We start from the raw sequence: 10,000 nt of genomic DNA on the forward strand, positions 1-10,000 counted from the left end.
ATATATATATATGAGGGGTTTCTTTCAGTTTCCATCTATCAAATCTGCTCACAAGGCTTTGGTTGGCCCGAGGCTATAGTTGAAGACACTTGCCCAAGTTTCCACACAGTGGGACTGAACCCAGAACTATGTAGTTGGGAAATATGCTTCTTACCACACAGCCATGCCTATGCTCATTATATATAGATATATATCTAAACAGTTGTAGGTACATTATGGAAAAGTACACTGCACAGCTACAAAAGATTCATAATGTTACATAAGATGCATCGAATGTACTCTTAAAACAAATGTAGTGCTCGATTACCACTTTTGTCCCTTCTGTTTACAGATCTGACTATCACATTATAAGCAACAGTTGTTGATTTGAAAGTGGAGTGGTATAATCACCTGTAATCTTATCAGAATTTTCTGTCTGATCTCGATATAGAATGAGTTGTATTTAATGCATTGATTAATTAATTTTATTGATCAATTATTGAGCCATCTGTATTTTCTGTACAAGCTGTGTCTATGTGGGTGACTAATAAACTGCATTTTATCATGATCACTTAACTGATCATACCACTTTACTATTGTATTATTATTATTATTATTATTATTATTATTATTATTATTAAGGCGGTGAGCTGGCGGAATTGTTAGCACGCCAGATGAAATGCTTAGTGGTATTTCGTCTGTTTTTACGTTCTGAGTTCAAATTCCGCTGAGGTCGACTTTGCCTTTCATCCTTTCGAGGTCGATTAAATAAGTCCCAGTTACACACTGGGGTCGATATAATCGACTTAATCCGTTTGTCTGTCCTTGGTTGTCCCCTCTGTGTGTAACCCCTTGTGGGTAGTAAAAGAATAACATACATACATACATACATGCACACATACATATATATGCACAAACACGTTCATACATACATATATACATGCAAACATACATACATACATACATACGTACATACACACATACATACATATATAATCCTTTCGACTAAAGGCACAAGGTTTGAAATCTTGGGAGCCGGTGGTGGTGGTGGGGGGGGGGGCGTATATAATCCACAAAAACTACAAAGAAAAATAAACAAGCCGAAATTGCTTCACACATTTCCATCTCAATAACAATCACACACCACCCCCACCACCACCTCCCATTAAAACCACCACCACCACCACCACCACCACCACCATCATGCCTGTTCAACCTAATTTTCCTCTCGCCACCACACTTCTGCTGCCCACTGCAAAGGAGGGAGGGAGGGGAGGCGAATGAGGATGGAAGTAAGAGCATCATCGTCATCATCATCGTCATCATCATCATAATCACTGTCATCACCGTCATCGTTATGGGCTCATCAAATTATGGATAACACTTGAAAAGACAGAGATGTCAGTGAACTCCTGAGAACAAAACATCACCAAATTATTAGCTTCTGCGTTGGTGGTGATGGTTTACACATAAGCATATGTACGTTTGTGTGTATGTGTATACATGTGTGTGTGTGTGTGTGTGAGTGTGTGTGAATATGAATGTTTACGCAAGTCTGTGTATGCATGTGTGTATGTGTGTATATGTATACATGTATGTCAGGTATACACATATATGTGTGTGTATGTGTGTGTATGTATGTGTGTATGTATGTATGTGTGTATGTATGTATGTATCTATCTATCTATCTATCTTTTTATATATATAGGGAGAATTCACAAAAAAACAAAAAACGAAGACAGGTGGTGTAGACAACAAACAGATGTATTAGTATAACGCTCGGGAATTGAGAAGGTCTTTAATGTTTCGAGCATACGCTCTTGTACAGAAAGGAACACAGAAAGAAACAAGGAGAGAAAAAGATGTGAGTAGTGGTCAGCGATCAATTATGGCGATATATATATATATATATATATATATATATATATATATATATATATATATATATATATATATATATACATATATATATATATATATACATATATATATATACATATATATATACATATATATATCGTTGTGGCACTCTGTTGGTTACGATGACGAGGGTTCCAGTTGATCCGATCAACGGAACAGCCTGCTCGTGAAATTAACGTGCAAGTGGCTGAGCACTCCACAGACACGTGTACCCTTAACGTAGTTCTCGGGGATATTCAGCGTGACACAGTGTGACAAGGCTGACCCTTTGAATTACAGGCACAACAGAAACAGGAAGTAAGAGTGAGAGAAAGTTATGGTGAAAGAGTACAGCAGGGTTCGCCACCATCCCCTGCCGGAGCCTCGTGGAGCTTTTAGGTGTTTTCGTTCAATAAACACTCACAACGCCCGATCTAGGAATCAAAACCGCGATCCTATGACCACGAGTCCGCTGCCCTAACCACTGGGTCATTGCGCCTCCACCATGCCACACTACTATCTCCACTACCACCACCACCTGCTGAGGCCCCCTTTGATCATGACTGACCATGGGATTGCACCAAGAAAGTTACTCTCCCAGGCACAAGTCCGGGCAAGGTTGTTTATGGAAGACCAGCATTCGCCCATGCATACCAGCCTCCCCTCTCCCTGCCACCACTGTTATCCAAGGGAAAGGCAAAGGGGCCAATACAGCTTGGCCCCAGTGACGTCACAACTCATTCCTACAGCTGAGTGAACTGGAGTAAAGTGAAATAAAGTGTCTTGCTCAAGAACACAACATGCAGCCCGGTCCAGGAATCGAACTCACTACCTCACGATCGTAAGCTCGACGCTCTAGCCACTGAGCCATGCACCTTCACATATCACCACCACCACCATATCACTACTAGATGACCTCAAATGGTTGCCTCTACCTGACTTCCCGAACTGCTAGAAATAGCAGCCAAATCTCCATCAAATCACACAGAGCACATCGTATTATTTAAAAGGAGATATTGGAAAATATGGCTCTGTTGTGCTTTCCATTCACATTGGAAATCAACAGGATGGTCACCAAAGGGTCTACTTGATAAGAGCTGGAGAACCTGGGGTTCAACAACAACAACAACAACAACAAAAAGAGCAACCACATTGCCAACACACCACCACATTCACCCCCTACAACCCATGTCCCATTCACAGTCCACACACCTACACAGCCACTCGTGCTTGTCACCCCTATTCATCCACAGCTCCAGCCCTCCTCCCATGCCCTACTCTTCCTCTCCATCGTTATTGTTTGTCAGTAATATTATTATTACTAATTATTATTATCATTATTATTATTATTATTATTATCTTTATTAATATCACCAATTATTATTGTCATCATCATCATCATCATCATCATCATCATCATTATTATTATTCCATTGATAAAAACAACAAAAATATAACACATCCCACCATCCTCACTACTCTACCACCACCACCACCACCACCACTGCTGCCACAGCCTCCCCCACCACAACACTACTACCACCACCACAACTGCCGCTGCCACCAGCACCAGCACCACCACCACTGTTGCTACAGCCTCCCCCACCACAACACCACTACCACCACCACCACCACCACCACCACCACCACTACAACTGCTGCGTCCACTGCCCCTACCATAGTAACAACTACCATGATTACCACCACTACCACCACCACCACCACTGCCGCCGCCAACACCACCACCACTACAACTGCTGCTGCTGCTGCCTCTGCTGCAGCGGCCACCACTACTACTGCCACCCCCACAACTACCACCATCACCACAACGACAACGACGACGACGACGACGACCACCACCACAGAATACTCAATTCACAAACTATATTTATCTTTAAACAAGAAGTCAAACTCTTTTATCTATCCAGAGATGACTGGACAGTGTTGTGTCTTTGTGTGTGTGTGTGTGTGTTTAGTGGGGGTGACAAATAGACAGACAAAGAGACAGGCAGATAGACAGAAGGACGGGACACATAGACAGATGGACAGACACATAGACAGACAGACAGGCTGACAGATGGATTGGTGAAACAGAAATAGCACAGTCATTGTGTTGTGATGATTTTTTCAGACAATTGAAATCACATGCCCATAGCTTTCGCATTTTTGCTTGTTTATTATTTTTTTTTAGTTTGCTTTTTTTTAATGTTTAAATTCTTTTTTTTTTTTTTGTTTTTTTTGACTGTTTTGAGGGGGTGGTGAGGAATTAGCTGAGTCGGTTGAGCATAAGACGAAACACTATGTGGTACCTATTGCGGTCTTCTTGCAGTCCGTGTTCAAATTCAACGATGGACAACTTTGTCTTTCGTCCTTTCATCATCATCAATATCATCATCATCATCGTCATCATCATCATCATCATCATCATCATCTTCATCATCATCGCCATCATCATCATCAATATCATCATCGTCATCATCATCATCATAATCTTTATCTTCATCATCATCAATATCATCGTCATCATCATCATCATCATCGTCGCCATCATCATCATCAATATCATCATCGTCATCATCATCATCATAATCTTTATCTTCATCATCATCATCATCAATATCATCGTCGTCATCATCATCATCATCGTCATCATTATCATCATCTTCATCATCAGCTTTCTGGCTGGATTTGGTAGATGGAAACTGAAAGAAGTCCACTTTATATATGTGTGTGTGTGTGTCTGTGTGTGTGGTGAGAACAGCTTTATTGCAAAAGTAGTGAGTTGGTGGTGATGATGATGATGATGATGATGGCTGTTGTGGTGGTTGTGGTGCGTGTGTGCCGTTGTGTCTGTGTTTGTCCCCCACCACTGCTAGACAACCAGTGTTGGTGTGCTTACATCCCTGTAACTTAGCAGTTCAGAAAAAGTGACTGATAAAAGTGCTTGTTTTGATTTTTGATCACCTTGCTCTTAGAATGGTTTTTGGATAATACCATACTATATTCTGGTGCCTAAACATAAGTACCATATTCAATTTTGAATCTAAATCTAAATCTATATATATATATACATATATATATTTATATTAGAGGCATTACTATACATAAATCCCTCACGCTAGGAGGGACTCTAAAAGTCAAAACTGCTATAACATTATGGTAGTTTTGACTTTAAGAGTCCCTCCTAGCATGAGGCCTACCCTCACAAGCTGGAGCCTTGTGGAGCTTTAGGTGCTTTCGCTCAGTAAACACACACAACGCCCTGTCTGGGAATCGAAACTGCGATCCTCTGACTGCGAGTCTGCTGCCCTAACCACTGGGCTATTATATATATATATATATAGACTTACTTGAAAATGGATGCGTGACGTTCAATCAAATAATAAGAAAAATTTATAGAGTTTTATATATGTATATATATATATATATATATATATATATATATATATACATACATACATGCATGCATACATGTATGTATGTATATGTATATGCACTGTATTTCTATAAACAGCAGTATATTGACAAATGTGATAGTTCATGCATGACGCAACTGACGTAGGTAATAATATATGTAATATGTAACACATTAGTCTGTACGTGAGAGTGGGTGTATATATACATATATATATATATACATATATATATATATATATACATATATATATATATATATATATACATATATATATATATATACATATATATGTATATACATATATGAAGATGTTGGGTCAAGGTAGATAATGTTCAATGCATGATGTATCACAAAAAGCTTTTAAAATGGACAATTTATTGATTGATTAGGCTAAAATGTGTGTGTGTGTGTGTGTGTGTGTGTGTGTGTGTGTGTGTGCGCGCGTGTGTGCATATGAATATGTGTTCTGTATCTGTATGCGTATACGCTTAGGCGGTTATAAATTTACATGCAAAAACATGCATATGAGTAAATTAAAATTATACTGTGTAACAATATATATATATGTATATATACTCTTTTACTTGTTTCAATCATTTGACAGCGGTCATGCTGGAGCACTGCCTTTAGTCGAGCAAATCAACCCCAGGACTTATTCTTTGTAAGCCTAGTACTTATTCTATCGGTCTCTTTTTGCCGAACTGCTAAGTTACAGGGGACGTAAACATACCAGCATCTGTTGTCAAGTGATGTTGGGGTGGGGGGACAAACACAGACACACAAACACACACATATATATATATACATATATACGACAGGCTTCTTTCAGTTTCCGTCTACCAAATCCACTCACAAGGCTTTGGTCAGCCCGAGGCTATAGTTGAAGACACTTGCCCAAGGTGCCACACAGTGGGACTGAACCCAGAACCATGTGGTTAGTAAGCAAGCTACTTACCACACAGCCACTCCTGCACCTATATATATATATATATATATATATATATATATATATATATATATATATATATATATATATATATATATATATATATATATATATATATATATATATATATATATATATATATATATATATATATATGTATGTATTTCTATATATATATGTATATATATATATATATATATATATATATGTATATATATGATTTAAATAATAAGGGTGATAATTTGAATATTAATTTAATTAACATCAATTTAAAACCAGTGGTCTAGCATAAAGAAAAATCTGAAAATTCAGAAAAATCGTATTACATACGTATAAGTGGACATCCATTATACTAGAAATAGACCATCTACAATTAAACCACAAAAGAAATGTTCTCTAGAAAAATTCTGCACACACCAGAACATAAACAGACAAGACAAATGAAAATATACAAAATAAAATACACACACACACTCACACACACATATATATATATGTACATATATATTGTCTATGGTCAGTAAGTGGTATTTCCTATTTGCTTTCTATCTAGAAATCAGAGGAAATAACTATTGTTCCCTTCAAACTGGTGGTTTTGTAACCTGGACATCAATGTTTTGAAACTGACCTATTTTTCCATTACATTTCAGACAGATTCAGTGCTGAATTGCTGAAGCAGAAATATCGTTAAAGCAAATATTCTGCTCAATACCACAAATTAGCTGGTTGTCTTTGATCAGTAAGTGTTATTTCATATTAGCTTATATTTAGAAATCAAAGGAAATTAATGTTGTTAACTTTGCTTTTGTCACCTGGACATCAATATTTTGAAACTGAACTATTTTCCATCACATTTCAAACAGATTCAACACTGAGTTGCTCAAGCAGAAATATCGTTATAGCAAATATTCTGCTTAATACCACAGATTTGCTTGTCAGTTGTTTGACCTTAACCAGTTGAGCATATCCCTTGGTGGCTGACGATATGTGCATCTCTGATCACGAGCAGAAGTAGTGGGGGAGCATCATAGCCATGTGTTGAGAGGAATTCTTTGGGGTTTGAATAAATATTATAACAAAAGTAAAGTTGGAAGGAAATATTAGCCATTTATTATACTTTCTAGGGGTTAATCAAATAGGAAATAACAGTTTCTAGCCAAGGACCAAAATCATGTTACTCAGTGTTATTAAATATATCTTTTTTCTTTTATTTGTTTCATTAGATTGTGGCCAAGAAGGAAAGTTGTAAATCTAGTCGAGTTAACGGTTCCTCATGAAGATAACATGGACGCCGCACGGGTTCAAAAGGTTGACCGTTATGTAAACCTCCTCGAGAAATGTGAAGACGCAGGCTGGAAAGCGGAGCATTTTCCAATCGAAGTTGGAAGTAGAGGGTTTGTTGGACACAGTGTGAGACGACTGCTGTTATATACCGCCTTGACCGATATCCAAAATACAGTGGAGAAGGCTAGCCACTGGATTTGGTTAAAAAGAGACGATGAGCGATGGCCAAAAGCATACTGAACTTTATTTAATAACCAGTTGATCTAGCAAGTGGGGCCTCATATCAGTGAGGGTGGGGGCGGTGCGCATTGATGCCGTTGAGAGGTAGGCCCCAAAACGGCGCGCATCCTCGACTGGTAGCACTTGCATGTGCGAGTTGTTTGCAAGACATTGTTTTTCTTTTATTTGTTTCAGTCATTTTGACTGTGGCCATGCTGGGGCACCAGCTTGAAGAATTTATCTCAAACAAATCAACTCCAGGACTTGTGTTTTTGTTTTTTTTAGAGCCTGGTGCTTATTCTATTGGTATCTTGCTAAATTGCTTAGTAATGGTGACGTAAACAAATCAACACTGGTCGTCAAACAGGAGTGGTGAGATAAACACAAGCACAAACACACACACACAAATATACACACAAATATACACATTTCATTGTGATATGTGGTTAGGTGCCTGATGAATATATCTGAGACATTTCTCAACATACGAAACTATCAGTAGCACTTAAAGACATGTATTGAGTCCTTTAGATAATTATATATATACACAACAAACTTCTTTCGGTTTTCTGTTTACCAGATCCACTCACAAGGCTTTGGTCGGCCCAAGGCTATAGTAGAAGACACTTGCCCAAGGTGCCACGCAGTGGGATTGAACCCGGCGGCAGCGGTGGAGGTGATGGTGGTCACTGTTGTTGTTATTGTCATGGAAAGGGTGATAATGATGATGATGATGAGGAGGAGGAGGAGGAGGAGGAGGAGGAGGAAGAGGAGAATACTTGATTATCAGCGTGATCGTTGCCAGCATTGCCTTACCAGCACATGTGCCGGTGGCACGTGGAAAACAACATTCAAGCGTGGTCGTTGCCAGTGCCGCCTGTCTGGCTCCTGTGCTGGTGACACATGAAAAGCACCTTTTTGAGTGTGGCCGTTGCCAGTACCGCCTGACTGGCCCTCATGCCAGCGGCACGTAAAAGCACCCACTACACTCTCGGAGTGGTTGGCATTAGGAAGGGCATCCAGCTGTAGAAACTCTGCCAGATCAGATTGGAGCCTGGTGGAGCCTTCTGGTCTCGCCAATCCTCAGTCAAACCGTCCAACCCATGCCAGCATGGAAAGCGGATGTTAAAGGATGATGATGATGATGATGATGATGATGACGATTGGACTGCGACCATGCTGGGGCACCACCTTGAAGAATTTTAGTCAAATGAATTGACCCCAGTATTTATGTTTTGTTAAGCCTGGTACTTATTCTATGGGTCTCTTTTTGCCAAACCACTGAATCATGGGGATGTAAACATACCAACACTGGTTGTCAAGTGGTGGTGGTGGTGGCAGTGGCAAATACAGACAGAACAACACATACACATAGATATACATACATGTGTGTGCGTGCATGTGTGTGCGTGCATGTGTGTGCGTGCATGTGTGTGCGTGCATGTGTGTGCGTGCATGTGTGTGTGATTGTGTGTGTATAAAAATTGATGTACACAGCCAGGCACAATGTGACACCCAGAAGGAAAACTTCAGTCATCATTAAGTGTGTCTAAGGATGCCGAAGCATCTACATTGCTAGAAATAAGAGTTAAAATACCCTTAATGTTGTAGGAAGAGCACAAAATGTTTACACACATGCTGGCAGGGGAGGCAACCATCTCATAACCAACTCAAGGATCTCCCAGCATGTATGTATATATATATATATATATATATATATATATATATATATATAAACATAATTAAGGGATCAGCAAATATTTGCTGATCCCTTAATTATGTTTATAAATATATATGAGCTTTTAGATAAGTTCTCTACCAATAATGGTGCTTTCATACCGATGGGCTTGGTAAAAATTATTAATTGTTAATTGATTTATTAATTAATAAATTGATAATCCTTTACCCTTTTAATTTGTAATAAGTATATATATATATATATATATATATATATATATATATATGTATGTATATATATATTCTTTTATTCTTTTATTTGTTTCAGTCACTTGGCTGTGGCCATGCTGGAGTCTTGTTTCTTTGTTGGAAACCAGCTTCCTCCTCAGTGTAAGATTTATAATAATTAAAAAATAGAAGAGACATACATATACATATGTAGATATATTTATACATACATACATTCATACATACATACACACATATATAAATACATACACACATACATACATCTATACATATATACATACATTCATACATACATGAATGCGTAAATATATACACACTGGCACTCTGTT

At 38.5% G+C, this 10,000-nt stretch overlaps 1 protein-coding gene across 2 annotated transcripts in view; it reads left to right on the forward strand.

The window, feature by feature from the left end:
- The window catches only part of LOC128251176 (uncharacterized), a 74,945-nt gene that overhangs the window by 4,508 nt on the left and 60,437 nt on the right, over positions 1-10,000 (forward strand). The window contains exon 2 of one of the 2 annotated variants that reach the window (XM_089343913.1): positions 6,893-6,981. The exons of the other annotated variant lie outside the window; for it this stretch is intronic. The gene's annotated coding sequence lies outside the window, so the exon portion shown is untranslated. The remainder of the gene's footprint in view (positions 1-6,892; positions 6,982-10,000) is intronic. 2 annotated transcript variants of the gene reach the window in all.

Source organism: Octopus bimaculoides, chromosome 28, assembly GCF_046866305.1.
Source record: "Octopus bimaculoides isolate indiv1 chromosome 28, ASM4686630v1, whole genome shotgun sequence".
NCBI classification, from domain to species: domain Eukaryota; kingdom Metazoa; phylum Mollusca; class Cephalopoda; order Octopoda; family Octopodidae; genus Octopus; species Octopus bimaculoides.